The sequence below is a fragment of the Gavia stellata genome, chromosome 1 (assembly GCF_030936135.1).
Source record: "Gavia stellata isolate bGavSte3 chromosome 1, bGavSte3.hap2, whole genome shotgun sequence".
NCBI lineage: Eukaryota > Metazoa > Chordata > Aves > Gaviiformes > Gaviidae > Gavia > Gavia stellata.
In genome coordinates this window covers 120,498,762-120,514,590 of record NC_082594.1, presented here as the reverse complement: position 1 = coordinate 120,514,590, position 15,829 = coordinate 120,498,762, and positions in this window count along the sequence as shown.

Here is a 15,829-nt window from a genome sequence, read left to right as displayed (position 1 = left end):
CGTGGTGGTGTGTGTCAGTTCACAGCACGTGCGCACTGCTGCCTCCTACTTTTCACTTCTGAACTATGCAAAGACAATTATTCACTATTAATTTATTTGCAAAGTGTTATCTTCCATATTTGTCTCACACCGCACTTGTATTTCAACCAGTAACCTCGTTCTTCAATTCAGTGATGATATTGTTTGACCTAAGAATAAAGACAAATTAAAGACACCTCTTGGACTCATTATTTAAAGGAGGTAAAAGCAATTAAAACCAACAAACATACGGTACAGTGCTGAGGAGTTAAATGTTTTGAGTGGTTGATCTGTCTCATCTCTAACCCAGAGCCCTCTCGAGTGACTCCTTGCTATAGTGTTTTTAGTCTGTGTTACATGTTCAATTTAGTGTTTGTCTAAAGGCTCACCCAATGTATTTTCCTAAAAAGAAGAAAAGATATATTATCCATTGAGTCTGATTCATGTAGTCCCACCCAATTTAGTTCAGATTTCCCTTGACCTAGTGCGCTGGGTTGACTGTAGCTGGCAAACTCCTGGATTGAGATAAAATCAGTTCAATAGGGAAAGCGAGAGCGGCATGTGAAAACAAAGCAAAATAGGGAATTAATTCACTACTTCCCATTGGCAGGCAGACATTTAGCCACTTCCTGGAAAGCAGAGCCTCAGCATGCATGATGGTTAGTTGTTACCACAGACATCCCGCCCTTCCTCCTCCTTTTCCCTGAGCTTTTGTTGCTGACCATGACCCTGTATGTATGGGATATCCCTTTGGTCAATTGGGGTCAGCTGTCCCAGCTGTGTCCCCTCCAGCTTAGTGCCCACCCCAGCTGTGGGGGCAGAATGAGAAAGGGAGAAGACCTTGACACTGTGCAGGTACTGTTCAGCAACAGCTGCTGCACTGGTGTGTTACCGACACTGCTTTAGTCACAAATCCAAAGCACTGCACCCTGCGGGCTGCTGGGAAGAAGGTTAATGCCATCCCAGCCAGACCCAGCAGCGGGTGAGTCTCCGAACTCAGGGAATTCTTCACCATGAAAGGAAAATCTGTCAGGCAGAGGTGAGAACAGGCTTTACCTTGTGACAGCTGATACTATATCAAACAAAACACAAAACAAGGTGTGTTTTAAATGCAAAGAAAGAAATAGAAGAAAAGTGCCAGAATGCTTCTGACATGAAAAACACACACAGTTCAAATTCAAATAATTTGTTATGTTCACCTGTGATGGGCTGTAAATGCGGCTGGTAGTTCATTTTGGGACAGTTTGCTGGAGAGTCAATAGAAGAACTTGCTGACGTACTCATCTGGCCACAGCAGCTTACCAGAGCAGGTTGACCTCGCGGCTGCATGGCACATACACTTGGGGGATGCACACTATTTTCTCTCCTGTTCAATAGATGCATCAATGACCTGGGTGAAGGGATAGAGCATGCCCTCAGCAAGTCTGCTGATGACACAAAACTGTGAGGAGTGGCGGACATGCCAGAAGGCTGCGCTGCCATTCAGTGTGACCTGGACAGGCTGGAGACTTGGGCAGAGAGGAACCTTATGACATTCAACAAAGGCAAGTGTCGGGTACTGCACCTGGGGAGGAATAACCCCATGCACCAGTACTGGTTAGGGGCTGACCTGCTGGAGAGCAGCTCTGCGGAAAGGGACCTGGGAGTCCTGGCAGACAACAGGATGGCCATGAGCCAGCAACGTGCCCGTGTGGCCAAGAAGGCCCATGGCATCCTGGGGGGCATCAAGAAGAGTGTGGCTAGCAGGTGGAGGGAGGTTATCCTCCCCCTCTACTCTGCCCTGGTGAGGCCGCATCTGGAGTATTGTGTCCAGTTCTGAGCTCCCCGGTTGAAGAAGGACAGGGAACTGTTGGGGAAGGTACAGCAAAGGGCTATGAAGATGATTAGGGGACTGGAACATCTTTCTTATGAGGAAAGGCTGAGGGGCTTGGGTCTTTTTAGCCTGGAGAAAAGAAGACTGAGGGGGGATCTTATCAATGCTTATAAATACTTGAGGGGTGGGTGCCAGGAGGATGGGGCCAGTCTTTTTTCAGTGGTGCCCAGTGACAGGACGAGAGGTAGTGGGCACAAACTTGGTCATAGGAAGTTCCACCTAAACTTGAGGAGGAAATTCTTTACTATGAGGGTGGCAGAGCACTGGAACAAGCTGCCCAGAGAGGTTGTGGAGTCTCCTTCTCTGGAGATATTCAAAACTCACCTGGATGCATTCCTGTGCAATCTGCTCTAGGTGAACCTGCTCTGGCAGAGGGGTTGGACTAGATGATCTCCAGAGGTCCCTTTCTATCCCTATCATTCTGTGATTCTGTGATTCTCGACAGGGTTTTCTTGCTGTGAACTATCTCTGCCAGCTTCACTTGCAAAGCCCAATCACTTCTTCCCCGGAGGCAAATGGGAAGGGAAACATGGTAATTGAACCCTGGGCTTTTTTTTTTAAATTCATGGCAGACTTCCAAGGCCTGAAAATGTAATATCTGGGCAGGTAAGAAATGAAGGGTAATCTGTTCTGACAGCTGTCTGAGTGCCTACGTACATAGGTAGGGGTGACTTCTTCTCTGGGTTGGAACCTAGTGACACATGGTGGCACCTAGTTGTCCGCTCAGTAGCCCTGGAGCCAGCAACACACAGATTGATGTGGCTTCAAAAGTTTCTTGAAGGGTAAATTCAAGTAAATTGAAGGGATGATTCCCCAGCTCAGATGAAGCTCTATCCTCCCTGTCAGGAGAAGGATGGGAATAACACCTCCCCACTTCAGTCAAGCTTTGCTGAAGCACTGTGGAGCACGGCAAGCGAGAAGTGATGTAAAGGTCACGTTACATGGTTGGGGCTGAGGCGATCTATAGCAGCTGCCACTGAAAAGGTCCTGCCCCCACTTGTACCTCCTCTTATACCTCCAGGGCATCTTGGTTCCTCCATTGTGCTCTTGTCAAGCACTTCTCTGTGTTTACTACCTGTTTAGGGCTATTTTTCTGTTACTTAGGTGAATTATCTCAGCAGAGGATCAGATGACCACCCCAGATGGTGCATCTGGGGTAGAAGCTCACCTTTCAGCTGTGGTGGGGCGTTAGCTTAGTGCAAAGTATAACACATAACTTCCCCGTAGGTGTTACATTAGGTGTAATGTGAAGAGAATATCAGTTTGTCTTACTAAAAGCAAATAAGCTGATTAAGAAAATCTGGGTTGATGGCAAGACAAGTGACTGCGACCAGAAATTGCATCTTCATGAATGTGAACACAAACCATCTACCCCTAATAGAAACTGGAAAGTCACAGCCACGACAGACCAAACGGCCAGCTGAGGGGAGCTGGAAGAACTGCCTTGCAGGTAAGAGGTCTGAGAGGTCACAGCCTGACCCCTCTGCCCCACACAACCCACACAGGGGATACAGTCTGCAGGAGCCGGACCTGAGCTTGGTGACCTGGGTCTACCCCCTCCACCTGGCTGCAGAATTGCCATTCTGTATGTCTGGAGACACGATTTTTAAGTGCCATGTGCTAATTGCATTCCCAGGGTACATTACTGATTTTCTGTATCCCTGATGCCACGCTGTGGCATCACCTGCCTCCCTTCTCCGTCAAATTTTCTCCCTGACCTTACAGCCAGCAGAGGGGACCTGGGCAAATTCAGGTCCCAGCCGTCAGCACAGCTGGCTCAGAAGAGCAGACAGACCTACTGGTCGGAGCAGCGGTCCATCTAGCCGGGTGCTCTGCCTCTGGCAGTGGCAAAAGAAGAGGCTACTTAGAGCACTTGAGCCCAGCCGCATTCTGTGGTCCCTGCCCACCCTTCTCCATCAGCATTTGCGATTGTTGCACTAGGGTATATCCCAGCAGAAGAAAGACCATGCCCCAATTAAATGTTCTTTCATCAAGGCTACATTCCCTAGTTAAATTTCCCTAGTTCTTTCATTAGGTTTGGCATTCTAACAGCCCCACTAAATTTATAGAAGACATTGTGTGCTTGCACAGCAAAAAAAACCCATGGTAGTTTTAACAAACTGTATTAGCAACAACAGCTAAGTGCTCCAGGAAAGAAAATCTATAGTCTGTAGCTGCAGACACAGGAGCTGGTTAGTGTGGGAACAACAGCAAAACAGACTGATTCCCCAGGATCTTCTTTTCGGTACCCCCTCCCCAAGCTCACAACACATTCTTTCATTACCTTAAACTGTCAAACTAATCTAGCTGTTAATATCTGGCAGTAGATGCTGCAAAGTATACTTTATTCCGTGGGTAAACCTTATCCTTCCATATTCCCATATGATGGATATAGAAGTATTAATGTTATTTTAATTAAATATTTACACACTCTGGCCTGCTAATGTTCTCCTATTAAAACATCCTTACTACTAAGTTCGCAAACATCGTAAGCTAAAACGTAAATTAATATGGTACAAAGCTAGTTTAGTAATGAAGTTAGCCGGAAACTATTGCTTTTCTTATATTAACAATAAACCATTGTCAGTTTGCTTCTACTGCATCAAAAACACTTATGCAAGTCTCCCAGAAGCCTAATTAATTTCTATGACAACCTTCTGCACTTGTTACTACTAAAAGCCTTGGTATACATCAGAATAGAGACATACAGGAGCTTTGAACACCTCCTGAAGGGTATGGTGTGAGTGAGTGCTTGGGGCGGGGTGGGTGTGTTTCTCTCCTAGCTATAGGGCTCTCTAATGGTTAGGGGAGGGTTCCCTCTGCAGATGATGAACGATATCTCACTTAAGGCTGTGGACTCAGTTTGACATCAAGTATGAGCTGAGGTAAGACCCCTCACATGCTGCCTATGTCCCTTCTTGAAGCCGGGCTGTAACTTGGTCAACTATCCCAGCTTAAAACCAAAATAGAATATTTTTGTGAGGAAGTGCATTAAATATCCTCCCTCCCAACAGCTGTGCCAGAGAAAGCCCCATCATAGCAGGGGGGTTGGACCAGATGATCTCCCGAGGTCCCTTCCAACCCCTATCATTCTGTGATTCGGTGATAGCAGGCTGGACCAGAAACACCTTAAACATCGCTGCCCTTCTGCTTCAGTGTGCCATACCTGTCGAAATGTAAATGACATTTATCTGCCTTCACGAAGGTTTTGTGACCATCACCTCATTATGAACACTTGCTTAGTAACTTTTCAACATTAAGGTGGCATCTAATGGCCTTCTGAAAGGATGCTGTATAGGTGTGTGAGTGAGGAAGAACCACGCACATGAGCATGGGATCCCAGTTTATCCCCATTTATAAGGAGGGCAGAAAGAAAATACAGCGAACAGAAAGTCAATATTAAGTTCAGCCAGTTCAATTAAGCTGGAGCTTGAGGACTATTAGGCTAACGTAACATGATGTGTTTTAAATAAAAACTGTTGAGGGTGAACGGCATGAAGAGGCTTTGCTCTTCAGTAAATTTGACGTAGCGTCACTTTTGCAACATGCCTCTGCCGAACAGCATCCCCCGCGCTGGGCAGGGCTGCGAGGAGAAGGTGCTGCTGGCAATGGGTGCCAGCCGACCCTTTCCCTGGGGGCTGCCGGCGTGGGCTGTTCCCGCTCCAGCCACGGCCCGCTCAGACCCGGCTGACTTGTTTTGCCAACTGCTTAGGCCAAAACAGCCACCAGGGAGGAAGGGTGAGGGCTCAGGACATCGGAGGTTCGTTTCTGTGTCTGTAATCGATTGCATTTGGCTCTGGCTGCATTGTTTGGCTTTGGTCCCTCCGTTTCTCTTTCATGGAAGCGGGGCTGATACTTAAGAGCGATGGCTTGAACAGCTCAGGCATTAATAGGATCAGTGATAGGGTAATGTCTCCTAACTAGAAATAAGCTTTAAATACGTTGAGAAGGGAAGTGAGCACCTTCAGACGAAAGAAATTCAGCCGTTTGCTCTAAGCCCGTTCTGTGACTGCCATGGCAGCCCCTGAGCCAGCGAGGGAGGGGCCACCAAGGCTGCAGGTGGGTGTGTGTGCACAGATGCCCCCCTCCAGCTATTTTGTCTTCTATAAACTTAAAAAAACCCCATAAACCATAAAATAAACATAAATGCATAAGCTACTAAGGCAAACAATCTGCGACACCCTAAATTTAAGGCGATCCCGAAACAGACAGGGAGAGGAACAGACATTTTTGTCAGCACGCATTTTGTGCGCAGTATGCTCTTGACTGGAAACACGTGTTTTCCCTCTCCGTGGGGCTTGCTGTCCTGCAGAAGAGGCAAGTGACACAGGCACGAAGACAGCACAAGCGTCTGCTAGGAAAACACGCACAGGCTGCCGCCTCTCCCCACTCTAACAAACAGATTTACCTATTTAAACTTCGCTGAGTTGTTCTTCCCACCTGAATCTCCAAAATAAAAACGCCACGGTTCTGTGACTAAGCTCAAGCAATAGAAAACCATGAGGCAGAATGGGAGAGGGGAATGAAAACCAAGATATTAACTATTACTACAGGGGGAAAATCACAGCCTTGGCTGGAAGGAAATTTTTCTGCTCTTGTCTTGCAGTGTTCATGCGACAGCACAGTGCACGATGCTGTGACATTCAAGTAAAGTTATAACTCCATTTCTCAGATGCAGAAATACATTTGTCTGCAGTCCTATTGGATTTATAAAGGAAATTAGAGAGGTGACCTTTCTCCCTAATGAAATTTCTGCTAAATGGCTCACTTTGGTAGAAATGTTACTCCATTATGGGGCAGGAGTAAATCCGATGCTCCAGTGAGGCAGTGCTCTGGGGACCGCCTGGCAGGGTTAATGCTCATGTCTAGCTCCAGAAGTGATGTTCAGAAACGCAGGAGTGGGCTCTGCTCTGGTCCAAGGACCTGCAGGGCTTGGCTCGCCTGGCGAGGGAGAGGCAGCGCTAGAGGGAAGGCGCAGGCACCCCCAGGCTCCCCCAGGCACGTGGCGTGCGGGGGCTCGAAGCAGCACAGCGTGTCTGAGCGAGACCGATGACTGCCGGGTATTTCCAAACAGGATTTTAAGAAAGGGTATGCACTGTCATCTTGTCAATGAAGATGTGAGGTGGATGAAAGCTTTTGTGTTTGCACAAAAATCAGCTAAATACTCTGTTTCTCTCATTTCTTATTAAGGCATGGAAAAAGAGAAGTACAAAAACGCGCAGGGATTGTTTTTAGAAGTGGGTTTTGCATTAGTGTCATTATGAGTCAACACTTCATACTAAGTTTCTTTGTATTAGCTCCCACACATAATGTAGACGGAAGAGTAGCTCTGCTGCTTCCAGCTCCTCCCAACAGGAAACCCAAGAGATGTTGTTTTGACCAGGTTCTTAAAGATGCTGGAGTGCCTGCCCCCATGGATGTGCCTTAACACCCCCAGAGCTGCTGGGCGCCGGACCTGGTCTTTGTGGGTTTGGCTCTTGGTAAAAGGGGGACAAAACCACTTCCCCGTCTCGCAGGAAAAGTCACATAAATGCAGGTCTGGCTTTAAAGTGCCTGGATACCATGGCAACCTTGGTTTTTCAAGTGAACAAAAAAAGCTTTTGATGCAAGGAGGAAAAATCAATACTTTAGGTAGAGGTTTGGAAGGTGCAAGTGGGATATCAAGGGAATCTGTGCATGTGCCAGGAGCGATCATCATCTCCTGACATCGTCCGAAGAGACCTTTTCTTCTGATCTGCCACGACAGGTCAGATGAATCAAGCACTGTGCCACAGTTGTGACAGTGGTGTTAAATCAAAGCATTGTTTCTTGGGATTCCCCCTATCTCAGAAGGGTATTTTGGAATGTGGTTAATGGATGGACTCAATGATCTTAAGAGTCTTTTCCAACCTAAATGATTCTATGATTCTGTGATTCTATGAAGATGGGCTACAGCTGGGTCCCCACACAAGTAGCAGCTGGAGAAGGTTTTGCTACTGAAAAGCAGGAGTTTGAGCCGTAGCCAGGTGGATTTGGTTGCTAGATTGCATGAAGGAACTGCAGTGAAATGTTCAAGCCTTGCCTGAGGAAAGCTGCGGTGAGGTAACCAAAACTCAGGCTCATGTGCATAAGCTGAAGCGCGCTTTGCTTTTCTGTTGTGGGAACTTTGCTCTGAGGCAGTGTCCCTAAAATGGCTCAGCCTTGGCAGGAGCTGCTGGGACCGCAGCAGAGCAGCTATCAATCCTTCTTGGCTGTTTGTTATTAAGTGTGTTTTATTGCTGGATGTTGATGGAGCCGTTGTTAACCAGGGGCAGTGTGGCCATAGCTGAAAGTGAATCGTGTAGGAGTGCGGCTGTACGGAGGCATCTGTCTGCCGAGCGCACGTGGTCCTTGCAGGAGCTGCTGGGGGCAGAGGACAGCTGGCTCCCTTGGGAAAGGCTCTCAGCCAACGTGTGCCGACTGCCACCGTGAAGGTCAATGTAGTGAGTTTTAAGGAATGGACCTGCAGTTCCTAACTCCTGGGAATTATTTTTCAGACTCCTGTGCGTTCAGTTTTGTTGTCTACCATTTGTATCGGAGATCTACTCCTTAGGATTTCTTAGTGTATATAGAAAGCATTGTTTGCTTGGTTCTCAAAAAGAGACCCACTGAAATCGTAGTGTGTGTTTTGTAAGAGAATTACTTAGCCCTTAGTCTTGCTTAAAAACAAAAATTACTTTCTTTTCCTGCTGTGAAATGTTTAATTATGTGACTCCTTTCCCCAGAAGCATTACCATAATATGAGCTGGTTTATGAGGTGCCAAATACAATGGCTGGAACAGAGATGGTTTGGTTTGGTTTTTTTTGTGTGTGTGTGTGTGTGAGTGCTAATAAGTCAAGCTATTGCCATAACCTTTAAAGGGAGAATACAAAGAGAAGTATTATGTGAAGGTGATTGATGTGGTAAGTTTCTATGTTTTCTGGATGTGAAACACCTGTAACTAGTTGAGTCAAAGTAAGTAGAAAAAAGAGAGTAGTGCATTTGTAGTAATTGGCTATTTTTCTTTTTTCCTATTACTTCTCTGTCTTTTTCTCTTTATATATTTGGTGTAGGATGAGGATCAAAAGCAAAATTACAGTTTACAGCCCGATTCAGCAGTCTCTGTATTCCGTAAAATGAAATCCATGAATGATTAAACAATTTTGAGCTGTTTGCTTTTTAAGTGGGAGCTGTGAAATAAAAGCAAGCTGTAATACTGCCGTGTCACTGAAGCAGGTTGCATGAGTGAACCTCACTTCGGCAGAATATGTTCTGTATTTAAAATGTCTGTCTCCATGTAATATGATGAGTCCCTTAAGAGCTACCTTCTGCAGTTGCTTTGTGAATTGCACTCCCACTGGAGTCAAGTACATCCAGGCAAATTGGACTATTAGCTGGAGATAAATGGGCCCAGGGAGCACTTAACTGAAGGAGCAATGATGCTCATGCCCTTCAACTAAGTATAAATGCTGTCTCTTACAAAAGAGGGAGGTATGGAGGAAGAAGGTTTCGGTTCTGAGCATTGTCTGCTTTCTTTAAGAGGCTGTGTACTAGCTATAATGGGATGAGTCATAAACCTTAGCATTCATCTAGAATGAATCTTTAGTTTTGAAGACAATGAATTTCAGGAAATTTTACCTTCTTCATAGTAATTTTGAAATAAAAGGAGCGATTTAGCTTTGTGTTTAGGACAATCTTCTTAAAACAATACTGTTAGTTTAATCTGTACTGTAGGTATAACAGGCGTGATTAAGGTCAGCTGAGAACAGTTAGTGTGCTTTCAACTTCAAAACCTTTCCTGGCAGTGATATTTTCAGAGTATTAGAAAATGGAGGATGGAAACAGCTGGATTTCTTTGTTCGCTTGCAATGTCATGGTGCTGAGATGTGGGTTGCCAACAGAGCACTCTGCGGTCAGCAAAGTCTGCAAGGAGCTGAACTGCAGTGGTCATGACTGGCGTAAGTGGGGGTGATGCATGTAACGCCCTGTAATGGGCAGAGAAAACAAAGGTTTTTTCTTTGATTCCTGGACTCCTTTTTTTAAATCTGAAAAGAGGGAGGGGGGTGGAAAATACAGTCTAATAGAAAAGAAAAACTAAAAGCAAACATTTCCTACCCGCTACTGACTTGCCTGTTTTATACATGGGTCTTTAGGAAAAAAAAAAGCAAATTAGAAGAATAGATGAATTTCAAGTTGTCTTTCCGGTGAGCAGGCTTGAAATAACCCCTGAAATATGGGAAAAGATGGACAGAATAAAAGTTGTTCTCGGGGAAAAAAAAAAAGACTAGAGTGGAAGGGATCCCTGGGAGGGGAACCAGCTGCTCTATTAGAAAAAGGAGGATCCCCCTCATTTGGGAGGAGAAGGAGATGAATGACCTCTACAAATGGAAACATGAAACAGTCAGACTTAATGTCATCAATACCACTCCTCCTGTCATCGCAGGTCACCAAGGGTCTCAAATTTTAGTTGTCCCTTTGGTCAATATTTGTATATTCTCAGTTAATATTTCTAATTTAAACCTATAAATAGCAAGTGAAGGTGAAAATCCTGTCATCTTGGCTGGGAATGAGGGAAGGCGGAACTTTATTCACATTAGTGGGAAGTTGTTCATAGCAGATACCGGCAATGTACATTGCTTAAAGAGAACTGGCATTTGTTTGTTTACTTGGCTGTCTAAAAATATAACTGAATGCACAGAAAAATGCACACGCTCTCTCCAGAACCTCACCTCTGCGCAGGCAAAGCTGCTGCACTGGGATCAGCTGTTCCTGTGTCCGGTGGGAGCTACTGAAAGAACAAAGAAACCAAAGACAACGTTCCCACTGAAGTGCTTTTATTCTGAGATGGCTGAGTGTCTGTCCATCAAAAGGAAACGAGGACCTCCAAAAGAACAGGATTTTTTTTTTTTTAAACTGTTTTGCTCCTTGGAGTGAGGAAAACTAACGCCAAAAATAGCTCTTTACAGAACATTACTTATGAGCTGGATGCTTGCAACTACACTTTGTCCTTTGAGATAAAGGCTGTGGCTATTGCCGTTTGCTTGGCGTTTTACAGAATGAATCATGTTTCCTCCCTCGGGATTCATTACAAATGCAAAGCACTTCTGAGACTTATCATGGTGTCTGGGAGTCCTTTAAAATCCTCAGGAGGAAGGCTGCACTGACAATGCAATGTATTATGAAGAGTTGTTGAAAAATACAATTTCTATAACCTATTTAAACCATAGGAATCATGTTGTACATACAGTCTTCCCCCCCGCCCCCCCAAAGGAGCATAGGGAAATTGGACTCTAAATCTAGTCTTAAAAATGTTGCTAGAAAAAAACTGGAGAAATGATCAGGCTGAGACAAGTTCAGAAATTTGGTCTCTTGAACAGGATCCCAACAATGTGAAGGGTTTGGCATAAGCGTGTAAGGGTAGCAGGGCCCTTACAGCTGCCTCCCAGTAACGGTTCCGGAGGAGAAATATTGACAGCCCTGCATGTCACTTGAAAGACTGAGAGCCAAGACGCTGTGAGGCTGCACAAGATCCTAAGCTATGTGAGGAGGGGTCCAGCCTGTCCACCTAAAAGTGTAGGCATTTTTTGTCTTGTTTGTACTGTCATGTGGCCATGGCAGTAAAAACTCTTAGGAGGGTGGCTCTGCCAGCATCTCAGATGATCCTAAATTAGCTCTCCCCTCCGTTTGACTTAATGTAACACCACGAGGAATCCAACTCGCTTGTTAAAATAAATCCATTACAAGTCTGGGCAGGCAAAAGGTAGGAAGATGACCAGCCGATATGGAAGTGTCTGAAGGTCAAGGCACACAGATGTTCAGCTCTGCTCTGTTACACGGAGGAAGCGCAGAGTCTTGGCAGATTCTGACATTACTGTACACAAAGGATATAGCATGAGGATCTTATGCTTTCCAGACAAGAAAGGATGCTGAAATTTCATGGCATTAGGCAAGTGCAGCTTACGTGACCAGCTATCTTTATTAGGCGCTGTACTTGGACACATGTGATCAGCTTCTATTTGCTGTGATAACCTCCTGCTCCTCAAGTACTGATCTCAGGTGGCTTCCCCAGTTTGGCAAATTGCTGATCAGACTCATTTCCCCAATGGTCTGATTAGCTTCATTTTATCTTTTGTGAGGTGACTGGCCCTAACATTTTTTGTTTGAATGAATATGGAGTAGGGCATACTTTTAGAAAAAATGCAGCGTTTAAATCTCAGATAAAGCTTTTGTCCACAGAGCTGGCTCAAGGGGTCTTGCTGTGAGATGTCTACTGATGGAGCTGGATAACGTGGCAGTGCTGGAGGAAGGTTCACAAGCTCTTCGAGTTGAGTGTGTATGAAGACTCAAGGGCTGGAAAGGGTGCTTCTCTCTGCCGAACTTCAACATAGCAGATGCAAAATGTAAAAACCCCTCAGCTGTTATGGTAACATTTTTTTAGTCAAGGCCTTGTGATGACATGGCAAAGGGAGCTAACAGAGCTGTACCTCCCTCCTGTTAATAGCTCTTCAGTTCTTGCAATTTCATCATGCAGCAGTGAATGCATAAGGACACTGCCACATGCAGATCGTGACCACATCCAACCCTCTGAAGTCCTGCTGCTCTAACCAACATACAAACAGCGATGTCTATAATGCAGAACATAGAAGCAGGCAGGAGAAACAAATGCAGCTTGTGTGGATCACAGTAACAAGTTTTATATTTAGACTTTCATTTTTGTTTCTTTCGGTCCAGTCTTAACTCCTCCCTAGTATTTCATTGCACTTGGTCCAAGGGCACAAGTAGATATTCAAGTTGGTGATCAACCCCTAATGAAGATTAGCATCCCTGCAGCTGAGATAGAGCAGTTGCCTGCAAGTACTCCAAGATATCAAGGTCAGAGGGGACTGTGATGATCTAGCTAGAACATCAGGAGCATCTCTGAAAAAAGCTTGAACAGGGGACTGTGCAATTGGGTGAACAGGAGTCAGTGCAGTTCTTGGTCAGTTGTATTCCTGGCTAACAACCCTCACTAGTGGGTCATCTTGTCTGATTTGTCTGTGCTTGTGTGTGTTTTTTTTTCCCAAACACCAGATTTTCTTTGTAAGTTATCTAGTGGGTCTGCCCAGCCTCTGCAGGCACTTACAATTTTCTTTGTCTTGGTGAGAAGCCTGCCAGTAACAGAGCTCCCTGCCATACATAGCTGTCTGGTTTCATATAAGCAAGAGAGAAATTGAGAATAAAATTAGCTAGTGGCCCCAATAAGAAGCGAGTGGTGCAAGACCGTTAACTGATGGAATAGCAGGGCTTGTCTGTCCTTAAAATGTCACAGACTGATAAATGGATGCTGTGGCCAAAAGATGTGCTCTCTTAGCCTTTTTGTTTTAATTTGAATTGGTGAGGATACAAATAACTAAGCTGTTCTCTGTCCGCATAGGCAAGGCAAAATAGCTCTATTAGCACTCAGGGAAGCTGCTATGCAAGGTGGCCAGCTGCTTCATTTCAGATTATATGCTCTGTCAATGGCAGTTACGTGTTGTGTCTGGATCTTTGAAGACGGCTCAATTGCCTGTAATTTCCAAGATGATTTTTTTCTGTTGGAAGCTATTTTGTTACATTGGAGGCCTTTAGTGCATAGTCGAGCATTGTCAGGAATCAGAAATTAAGTAAAAGCTCAAGGAGAAGAAAAAGAAATACAAGCACCGCGATTTGAAGCTGCATCTCCAGATGACAAAGATCTCGAAAGCAAGCAGCATGGTATTCATTCAGTGGAGGAGGAGAAAGAGGTTCAAAGTTGATACTGAAACATACGTTAGTAGACTATTATTAATAATTTAGTATTTAGTAATCAATTGCCACCCACTTCCATACTTCGGTAAAAGCCTCATTTCAACTTGCTTACAATTTCAACTTGCAAAAAATTAAAGAAACAGCTATTCTGTGCTGTTTCTGCCTCCTGTGATGGAAGACATATATCCAAAATGTTAATGACTTGCCTGTGTGTATGCAGATGTCTGCAGACTACTGATATCGTACCAGTTGTTATTAGTACGTGCTTATTGAAGACATAGGTATTTGACCTTCTCTAGGTTCAAACTGAATCTGAATTGCAAATTTAGCTGGGTTATTAGGAAGGACAGCCAAAACCTTTTCTTCCTCTGTTGGAAGTAATCTTGGCCGTAATTTGAAGAAATTATTCAAGGGACAAAATGTGCAATTGCAGAGTGTTAGTTTGTGTCAGCTCTGAAAATTGACTCAAGAAGATTTATGAATGCCTTCTCAAATATTACCATAAATCACAGTTTAAACCCTTGTTTAGTTTTCACAGGCATGTTAAGACCTGTGCTTTGCCTGACTTTTGATTAAAGAAAAACAGGTACAAGCTATATGTGAGAGAAATCTTACAGGTACTAAAACCATGTTTTAGTAGAATTAACTTTGCATTGTGTATGGACAAGCACTAGGGTTGTGCAGTGCAAGACAAGCTTTTTCTCCTAGAGAGCTGAATCGTTGCTATCCTGGCTTCCTCCATGATATCTATGCAGTATAGGGAGACATCTCAGCTGTGGCTTGAGGCTGTTGCGTAGATTTGCTGCAGCCTTTCCCTTAATCAGGGACTTGGTGGGCTGGGGGTGTGTCACAGATTAGACTAACAGGCTGCCCCTGGTTGTGTGTGGGTCTTGGAGAGAGAGAGAGAGAACAGAAAATCAGGCTGCCAAACACATGTGTCACTGTCATTGTGTGAATAAACTGAGAAGTCTGTGATTTGTGACAATGGATTTTGTAGTGGTAGGAAAGCACAAGGAGGTGGAACTGGTCTGGAAGCCATGACAAGGGCTAGAAAATATGATGCTTCTGAAACTAATCAATATAGGTATTATGTTGACTTGGGTCAAAAAGAGATAAGAGGCGTGTTTTGATATGTATTACTTGCAGGAGATAAAATCAAGCTGCTTAACACCAGTTCATGTATACCAAGTAATGGCTCAAAGCCAGTGGCCCTTTCAGATGGACCTATGTAAAAGCACATTTCTCCACAGAGCTCAGAAATGGAATAAATGGCTCATATTAACTTTTCAAGCTGACCTGGAATCACTGGTATCTATTAGGGGAACCTGAGAGTAAGCCTATGATTTGCACTGGCTTTAGATTTTTCTAATCTTCAGAATGTTTTTATGTAGGGAACATGCAATTAATGAAATAGAAGGAAACTGCAGTGCTCACTTTTATTTCTAATGTGTTTGATTTTATTTCTAATGTGTTTCATGTCTTATTTCAGTTTGTCAACATCTTTATTCTTAGCTTTACTTGGAAACAGAATGCACTTATCTTGAAAAAACCTCAAACCTTAATTTTGCATTTTAAAAGGAGGAGAGGGGGAAGTAAAAACCGGGTACTGCAACATAGTTGTGGGTTAGCCGTGGCTATCAGCCAAACTCCCACCCAGCCACTCCATCCCTCCCTCCTCTCCTCAGCAGGATGGGGGGAGAAAACAGGAAGAACAGGAAGGACAAAAAATTAATGGGTTGACATAAAGACAGAGAGATTACTTGCCAATTACTGTCGCAGGCAAAACAGACTCAAGTTGGGGAAAATTCATTTAATTTATTGCCAATTAAAATAAAAATATAACTACTAATTAGGGTAGTGGGAAACAAAAGGGCAAACTTTGAAACAACGCTGTTCCTCCCCACTTTCCCAGGCTCAACTTCATGTCTTCACTCACAACTCTACTTGCCCACCCTCTTCCATTCCCCAAACCCTGATTAGTCCAGTGGGGATGGGGGGTTATGGTCAGTATCCAAAGTTTTCTCTCTGCTGCTCCTTCTTTCTCACTCTTTCCTCTGCTCCAGCATGGGCTTTTCATGTGCCTCAGTCCATCAGGAATATCCATCTGCTCCAGCGTGGTCTCCTCCATGGGCTGCAGCATGGATCTCTGCTCTGGCACCTGGAGGACGACCTCC